Here is a 10,000-nt window from a genome sequence, read left to right on the forward strand (position 1 = left end):
CTAAACCCACACACTCCCGGAAGTGGACATAACACCTTCTCACCAACATGTGCCAGCATATGTTTATGATGATGTGCTTACGTATGTCGCAATCAACTTGAAAAATCTCCAATTTAATTTTTTTTTCTTTTTCAAAGAAATCTCGGTGTCTCAGATATACCCAATTACAAGGGGATTTACAGCGAAAATTGGAAATGGTATTGTGTGTGTTATACGAATAGACATAATATACATATATGTACACACACACACAGAGGCACACGCATAAATATATGTATATATATATATATATATATACATATATATATATATATATATATATATATATATATATATATATTATATATATATATACGTATAACTGAATCATGAAAGTTTGGAACGTGATAAATCCGTAAATGAAGGTATAAGCCACGAAGGAAAGATAAACAACGGAGTTTCTGCAAGATCTTTCGACTCGACGTCCTTTACTAAGTAAAGGACGTCGAGTCGAAAGATCTTGCAGATTCTCCGTTGTTGATCTTTCCTTCGTGGCCTGTACTTATATATATATATTTATTATATATATATATATATATATATATATATATATATATATATATATATACTATATGAAGACAAAAGGCCAATAAAACACTATTTGAACGTTACAACCATACCATATTTCGAGCACTTCGTTCTGTGCTCCTGATCACTGGCAAAATATGGACATAGGATGTCTTACAAGAGTATATCTACAATGCATATGTAGGTGTGGCGGTAAGACTCTGTTGGTGACCCACGAATGATGGGATTAGAATATTCGCTGGTGTCTTCTGGCCTCATTAACTCCCCTCTGGTGACTCGTTCTTGGACACCTGCTTGAGGAGCGGCCTAAGGATTAGTTCGTCGATGTCATCCGATTTCCAGTGACCTCCCGACACATTAGGAAAAAAGGCCATACTATCAACTGGAGAGGGGCAGAGCTGGTTTTCAAAAGTAGCTGTCCGTACAAAAGAAAGATGCTGGAATCTGCTATCATCAGTCAAATCAACAATATGAACCTCTCCTTAGGCCGCTTCTCAAGCGGGTGTCCAAGAACATCCGACCACCGGACGAGTCGCCAGACGGGAGTTAATGAGGCCAGAAATCACCAGGGAATAGTTTAATTTCCACCCTTCCTGGGTCACCAACAGAGACTTACTACCACACCTGCATATGTTTTTGTATATATAGTCTTGTAAGACATCCAATGTCCATATTTTGCCAGTGATCAAGAGCACAGAAGGAAGTGCTCGAAATATATGGTTGCAACGTTCATATAGTGTTTTATGGGCCTTTTATCTTCATATTGTACTGTTATATTAGAGTAAAACACACGCACACACACATATGTATATGTGTGTATATATATATATATATATATATATATATATATATATATATATATATATATATATATATATATATTGATAGCCAGGTGGTCAGAGTCACTGTCCATCACTGTTTCTGAACCAGGAAACAGTTCGAATCCTGCCGGGGACAAACGACTTATCATTTACCATTCGTCTATGGTGCAATTTATTCCAGATATTATATATGTATATTTATATACATAATTATATATACTATACATATATATATCCATCCGGTTTCTTTAAAATTCTAAGGGATGAAGGCGCAAGCCCTACACCTATCAAAAATGGCAGTCACTTATTCGTAAGGTATTTCTCTCTCATCCTTTTTAATCTTCGTTTCCTATCTTTCTTTCTATTTTCTTCCCTTCAGTCTACATATTTATCTAATCCCATATTTCCATTGCTTTCTTTACCTCTTCCAGGCTTCGGAACTCCCCAGCCGCTTACGTTTTCCCCGATTTCTATAAGTTTCCATTTTTCTAGAGGCGGTATATCGTTTCCTCCATGGCCAAGCTCTTCCTTCACCCTTTTTCCTCTTCCGTCAGGTCTGGGCTACTCATGGGCATCGGGTTTGCCTTCCCATCGGTTTTTTGGTTAGCAAAACATATAATCTTTGAGGTTAATAATTTTCCGATGGTTATTGGAAAATATCGATATGAAATAATTGAGTATTCGAATATTCAGTATTTGGACGATATTACCTTAAAGTCTTCAATAAAACAACATAACAATAATAATTCGTATTCTAATCAAACGGACTATGAATAATTGTAATTATTCCCATAATACTGATTATATCAGTAATAATATTGACTATTTAGATATTATGGTCTTTTGAAATAACATTAACAATCAATAATAATATTGACTATTCAGGTATTACGGCCTTTTAAAATAATATAAATTATCTGTAATAATATTGACTATTTAGATATTACGGCCTTTTAAAATAATATAAACTATCTGTAATAATATTGACTATTTAGATATATCTGAATAATACTATATTTTCTGATATCTGTTCCAGTAATATCGACTATAACAGTATCGACCATTCCAGGAATACTATCTGCTCCAATATCGACTATTTGAGCAATATTGACAAATAATAATATTATCATTCGTCCCTTAAGAAGGAATCTGACGCCAGAATATCACAAAAATCAATCACCTAGCTTTTCGGAATAAAGAAACCCGACCCGACAAGCCACAACATCTCTAATTTCATCTTGGTATCCCTTAGTTCCGAGACCTGGCTTTGGAAATCACACCATACTTGCGTTTTCCCGAAATATACTCCTGCCTTTTCATAGCGACGCGTCTATCAATTCTTTTGGGATCAGACTGCACGTTTCATTCCCAGTTTAATTTATATGAGATGCCCATTCCGTCGGCCTCTCAAGTGAATATTTTTTCGAGAAACTGGACGCATAAAAATCTACATTTATCATTTATTTTCTATCCTTATTTCACAATTAAGGTTGTTCCCATAAACTCGGGGCATACAGCGGACATTTCAGGGCGCACCGTAGATAGTAGGACTACGACGAAAGATTGATTACAGTGTGCCGTTTCAACTCCACCTGCGATTCTTTCATTTTGCGTAAATATACTTTTTCAATTTTATTTAAGAATTATTTCATGTAACCAAAAAAACTCAAGAGTTTAATAATAATAATAATAATAATAATAATAATAATAATAATAATAATAATAATAATAATAATAATAATAATTAAAAGCCCAAATGAAAAAACCTTGAGAGTTTCATAATAATAATAATAATAATAATAATAATAATAATAATAATAATAATAATAATAATAATAATAACTAAGAGCCACAGTAAAAACCATGAGAGTTTCATAATAATAATAATAATTAATAATAATATCTAAAAGGCACAGTAAAAGATCTTGAGAGTTTCATAGCAACAACAATAATATTATTATTATTATTATTATTATTAATAATAATAATAATAATAATAATAATAATAATTAAAAGCCACAGTAGTGTTAGAAATATTTATGGACAAGCTAAAAGATATACTACTCAGAGAGAGAGAGAGAGAGAGAGGAGAGAGAGAGAGAGAGAGAGAGGGGGGGATCAAAGTCTCAAAAAGGGCGTCTCCATTCATCAGTGCTACAATACAGACGACCCATATGGACGAAGTAATCGAACGCACTTCTATATTCATGGGGCGTCACTCCATTCTCTCGACCGACCTCCATTTCTCCGTGTCGATCGTCGGTAGATAAATTTAGCCAGCAGCCTTGTGCTGGCACGGGCTCTTGCTCATTAGCAGCCAGTAATGTCGATCGTCGTTTTTTTTCTTTTCTTTTTTAGTCGATCATTTGCTTTTTTCGATTAATCGGGGAGTAAGCCTACAAACTACTTTGTTGTTGGGGGGGGGGGGGGGTTGCCGGCGGCTAGGAGTTCTATAAAGGTCTGAAAAAGACGTTTCGCGTTGAGTTAAAGATGCAGGAATTTTAGGACAGGTTATTTATGATATATTTAATACAATGAGAATGTAAAAAAAAAATGACTTATGTGCATTATTTCTAATAAAATATATCGTATTTTTAAAAAAATGTTTGTAGGTGAAACAACGCTCTATCTGTCCGTAGATTTCAGCACGTTGTAATTTATTTGATGTACTGAATTTAGAGGCTATATTTATGTTAAATTATTTTGTTTCCACTCAGAATTGAGGATATACGAACGTGTTTAATTTGTGTCCTTTTTATTGAGTAGTACTAATTATTAGTATTAATTAAGAAGACCATTTCATGTTAAGTTAGGAACATAATCTTTGCAACTTATCCGTCGGTGGAAAATCTCACAAGCGTCTCGAGTAAGCTGGAGTTCGGATCACGCCTTGTATGGATAAATGCTTACGACAACGCTCATTTCTTTATGGGACAGATGAGACCTTTACATAATACCTATTTCTAAAATATTTGTAGTTTCGTACAAACATTAACAGCTACAGTTGTTTGCGTATATATATCCTCCAAGATATATATGTATTATATATATATATATATATATATATATATATATATATAATATATATATATATATACCTTTTTATGGGCTCCTTTTATTAGATATATATATATATATATATATATATATATATATTTATATATCTACTATTTATATATATATATATAATACATATATACATACATACATACACACACACATATATATATATATATATATATATATATATATATATATATCTATATATATATATATGGTGTGTGTGTGTGTGTGTGTATGTGTGTGTGTGTGTTCGCAAACAACTGTAGCTGTTAATGTGCGTACGAAACTACACATATTTTTAGAACATTATATAGTATATATATGTATATATATATATATATATATATATATATATGCATGTATGTATATTATACAATATATATATATATATATATATACTAGATATATATACGTATATATATATATATATATATATATATATGTATATGTGTGTGTGTGTGTGTGTGTGTACGCAAACAACTGTACCTGTTAATGTGTGTACGAAACTACACATATTTTAGAACATTATATTCTTAAGTTAACGTGAAGTGGTCTTCGTAATTAGTACTAATTAGGCTCACAACAAGGATTAATAAAAAGGACACAAATTAGACACGTTCGTATATTCTCAGTTCTGAGTGGAAACAAAATAATTTAACATAAAAATATATATATATATATATATATATATATATATATATACATATATATATATATATATGTGTGTGTGTGTATATATATATATATATATATATATATATATATATATATATATATATAATATATATATATACATGTATGTGTGTGTGTAGATGTGTGTGTATCTATGTAGTTTAGTGCACACATTGACATCTACAGTTGTTTGTGTGTATATATATATATATATATATATATATATATATATATATATATATATATATATATATATATATAACAGGTGAAGAGGCAAAACAGCTCAATACATTGGGTTGCTTTATTGTTGCCAACGTTTCAAGACTATGGTCTCATTTTCAAGGCTATAAAAAACCAAAAATGAATAAATTACAAACTTGTCCAGCAGGATTAACATTAATTGTTACATACAAATAACCACGACAAAAGTAAAAATAAAATAACTAAAAACACAATGTAAAAATTTTTTAAAATTTTTAAAATAAATATAAAACAAACTACCTCGAGATTCATAAACAAGCAACTAACGTTTCTTTCAATATTCGCAAATAACACTGACTAAACCTACCATGATTATACTGCCGGATAGGTACTCATGCCTACAAAGTTGTTGCAAATGTTTAAATGAATACTTATCCATACTTATGCTTGCATAACATATTAAATACATATTAAAATTTTTAAACTTCATTTGATGACATAACTTCCTTACCTTGATAATTGGATATTCTTGTGAGAAGTTGACGACTGAATGCTTTGGTCTTTCTGGTACCTAGTATAGGCTAACAACCAGCGATTAGCTTTTGTTTTCACAAAACACGGTGATTTTGATGTGTTTGCGGTATTGCCTTACCATATATAGATCTTGTACAAACAATTGAGATTGAAACAGTGAACTACGATGCTAATTTACGTTTATCCTTCGGCTTAAAACAGGACTCTTCATATCTCACGACGGTTGTAGTCGAATGTCGTAGCCATTATCCACCCGTTTGTCATCCCGCGTCTACGATAGCCCTTTTGAGCACTGACGGTAAACAGTGGATTAAATTTCGGAAGTCTGTCATGTTATCTGCTCATATTTATCACACTAAAAAGCAAACTATTTGTGTTAGAAGCTGGGTAGCACGGTAACAATTGGGCAAGTCGAGTAACACTGCCGGGAAGAAGAGGTTTCGTACGTTTCATAACATTTCATCGTCCTCGAACCCGGAAAGGTATCGTACTTCAACGATGACAAATTGTCGTGCTAGTATAAGACAAGGTATCGTAAGTTGGATATGGGAAATTAAGTGCTCTAATGAAGAAATGTATCGCATGCGTAATAAAGGCTAATGTTTATCAAATGACAATAATGGCATCGTACGTTGAACCGAGTTGTTTATTTGTTTATGTTGTTTTTACGTTGCATGGAACCAGTGGTTATTCAGCAATGAGACCAACGGCTTTACGTGACTTCCGAACCACGTCGAGAGTGAACTTCTATCACCAGAAATACACATCCCTCACTCCTCAATGGAATGGCCGAGAATCGAACCCGCGACCACCTAGGTGGGACGCTAATACCATACCAACCACGCCGCTGAGGCGCTAGAACCGAGTTGAATGACAATCGTACTCACATAAAATGTAACATTCTTTGGCAAAAATTTCTGAATTATGATTTGTACCATTTTAGGAAAAAAAATGATTTAAGATGAAATATTCCATGCAACAGTTTCATCCTTATATAGTTGAAGTATCTTTTTGTTCGTCTACAAAAGTTCTCATCTATCTTGGTGTAAAGAAAAGTTTTTCCTTACACCATTTTATCATTATTGTTGCCGTAATTCTTAAATAATTAATTTGTAATCATCATTACAATATTTTTTGTTCTAAATATGATCACTGACAAATTTAAAGTCCACAGCAACCGTCACAGATATCAGTTTAAATCAATCTTGCTGAAGACTTTACATTCCATCCATCATAGTTATCACACATATATTTTTTCTGCAGCACACTCGACGCGATCCTCCATTTCTATCGCCATACAAAATCCCAGATCTAGAAACGCCATACAAATCAGATTCCTTGAAAAGTCTAACAAGGCTTGAGAGATGAGTTAAGACACAGTCTTACCAATCCGATTTGAGAGATAAACCACGCCGTGTAAACAGGAAGGGGCCGAGGGCGACTTTACTCAAACAGTATCTCATAGAATTTTGTGAATTGAAGAAGTTTTATTTTTATCCTACGTAGGGTATGCAAGGGTTAGGGGGAATGAATGAGTGGGTCTGCCCTTCTTATTCTTCTTCTTTGGCATATTTTTTTCTTCTCTTCCTTACTTCCAGCTGGGCAACTGGTTCCATTCTGTCCCTGCATGGGCTCAAGTGGATTCTCCTCCTGGTTTCTTTATGAGAATTTATCTATCTGTGTTCAATCTTTTTTTTTTTTTATTCTTGTGACATTCTTGTGCACACATAACTATAATAATATACTATATATATATATATATATATATACATCAATATAATAATAATAGATATATACTAATATATATATATATATATATATATTATATATATATATATATGTATATATATATATATATATATATATTGTATCAAAATACGTTCTATTTTGAAATACATTAGACTCTACTGCCAGTCTACAATGGCAACATATGCTTCACGCTGTAAGCCAACATATTCCAAAACCGTATTCTGTGGCTTTCAAAAACACAAAACAACATAGTACAAATTCATTGTGAAACGATGAAGGTTAATAACTCACATCAACAGTTTGTAATGTATAATATGGTCAGAGACATATTTACAATAGACTTTTCTATGGAACTATAGCTCTAAACCTCACTTTCTTATTTGTTAACTGGTTTATTTATTTGTTTACATAAAACTCCATTTTTTTTCATGCTATATATAATCTCCCCTTCCCCCTAACTAGTCCCCGAATGCAAAATAAAAGAAGTCAGTAATACCCAGCACATTATTATTATTTACAATGAAAAACAATGACGGATGCATTGTAGATCGAACAAGTGACAATTGTTATCTATCACAAAGGTAGCAGGTTAGGTTAGGTTATGAAAGGATGATAAGAAGAGGTTTGGTTGGGTTAGTTAGCAGAAGATAAGGAGGTGGGATTTTGGTTAGGTTATGTTAGACAAGGATAAAGAGATAGAATTTGGGTTAGGTTAGGTTAAGTTTGTTTAGGAAATGATGAGATGGGATGTAGGTTAGGTTAGGAGAGGATAAAAAGATGGGATTTGGGTTGGGTTAGGTTTGGTTAGGAAAGGATAAAAAGACGGAATTTGTGTTAGGTTAGGGTAGAAAAGGATAAAAAGATAGCGATTAGGTTAAGTTAGGAAAGGATAAAAAGATGAGGTTTGGGTTGGGTTAGGTTAGGTTAGTTAAGGTAAGGCTTAGAAAGAAAAAGGACATGGGATCTGAGTTACGCATTTATTGAAAGGAAACGTATGGATGTGCAAGAAGGCGATTTTTCTTTTACTTTACTGAATAACATAGTTGAAAGGGACGTTACATTAGGATATGTTAGGTTAGGTTAGTAAGAGCTTAGGATAGGTTTGAGTGTTTTTTTGTTATTTTTACAAGTTTATGAAAACGGTGAGGAATGAGTTAGCATGGAGAACATATTAGTATTAATTCTTGATAAAAAGAAACAGTAAATGTTTAACTGCGTTAGATCAGGGCAGTGTAAGTTAGGTTAGGTTATGTTTGGGAACTGTATTTTAAGTTAGGAAGTATGGTTTAGGTTAGACACGTATCAAAGGATGAAGTACAGGCTGGCTAGGGGAGGATATTAATTGTGTTACTTAAGAAACACAGAGTAGAAAGGTTAATCAGATTAGGTTACTCTAAGGAGGTATGGTACAGGCCTCATATTTATGGGTCGTGACGGATGGGGTGGGAGATGGATGGGAGGGGAATGGGGGGCAAAGTTAATCATCTTATTTGTTAGTAAAAGTAAACTTATTTGGTATTTGTTTCTTCGTTTAAATCACAGGTTAACTATAACATAGCATTTCTTGTCAGGATAGAGGCCAAGTTTGGTTTTTGTATTAAGAGGTGGAAACACAAGAATATTAATAAATATGTATATATATTATATATATATTATTTATATATATACATATAAAATATATATATATATAATATATATATATATATATATATATATATATATATATATATATATGGATGTATGTATGTGGGTGGGTGTGTGAGTATAATTCATTGCACAAAAGAATGAGTTATGTTTTCAAAATATAGAAAGCTCAGTTTTCATCCATAATAACTTAAAACAATTATTATTTTCAATCATGGAAGAAAATTCTCCAGTACAAAAACTGATCATAGCAAATTCAAGTGTAAGATTTCATATTAAATATTTTTCTATCAATACGAAATGATACATTCATAAAAAAATACAAAAGTATCCTTTACGTTTAAGAAAAACTTGACAATACAAAAGCTTCTCGTCTGAGGAATATTCTTGCAAATTCATTGAATAAAAACACAAGTACTTTTAAAAAAAGCATTGAAATGAAATGATTTACTCTCGAAAAAATCATGGCAAAAATTATTGAAATACTGAAATTCCCTTAAAGAAAAAAAATATATCACCAGTATTCTGCTGGAGTAAAATATCTGTGTCATATTTTTCTTTGTGTGGAAATATCGAAGACATGATATATTTTTTAAATTATATATCAAAAGACATTGGCCGAACAAAAATTAACAATTTTTCTCATAAGAAACTACCTACAACTTTTTCATATATAGATGAATCCAGATCATAGACTAATTTCCATTTTGAGATAAGCACAAGAATATAAAAATTTGTCAAAGGAATGT

The 10,000-nt window shown here is 31.9% G+C and overlaps 1 protein-coding gene across 3 annotated transcripts in view; it reads right to left on the bottom strand.

The window, feature by feature from the left end:
- LOC135209132 (malate dehydrogenase, cytoplasmic-like) overlaps nucleotides 1-5,970 on the bottom strand; it is a 63,090-nt gene extending 57,120 nt beyond the window's left edge. The window contains exon 1 of one of the 3 annotated variants that reach the window (XM_064241779.1): nucleotides 5,836-5,970. The gene's annotated coding sequence lies outside the window, so the exon portion shown is untranslated. The remainder of the gene's footprint in view (nucleotides 1-5,835) is intronic. The other 2 variants (XM_064241781.1, XM_064241783.1) reach the window with 2 other exon arrangements.
- Nucleotides 5,971-10,000: the final 4,030 nt, after the last annotated feature.

This window comes from Macrobrachium nipponense, chromosome 37 (genome assembly GCF_015104395.2).
Source record: "Macrobrachium nipponense isolate FS-2020 chromosome 37, ASM1510439v2, whole genome shotgun sequence".
NCBI classification, from domain to species: Eukaryota; Metazoa; Arthropoda; class Malacostraca; order Decapoda; family Palaemonidae; genus Macrobrachium; species Macrobrachium nipponense.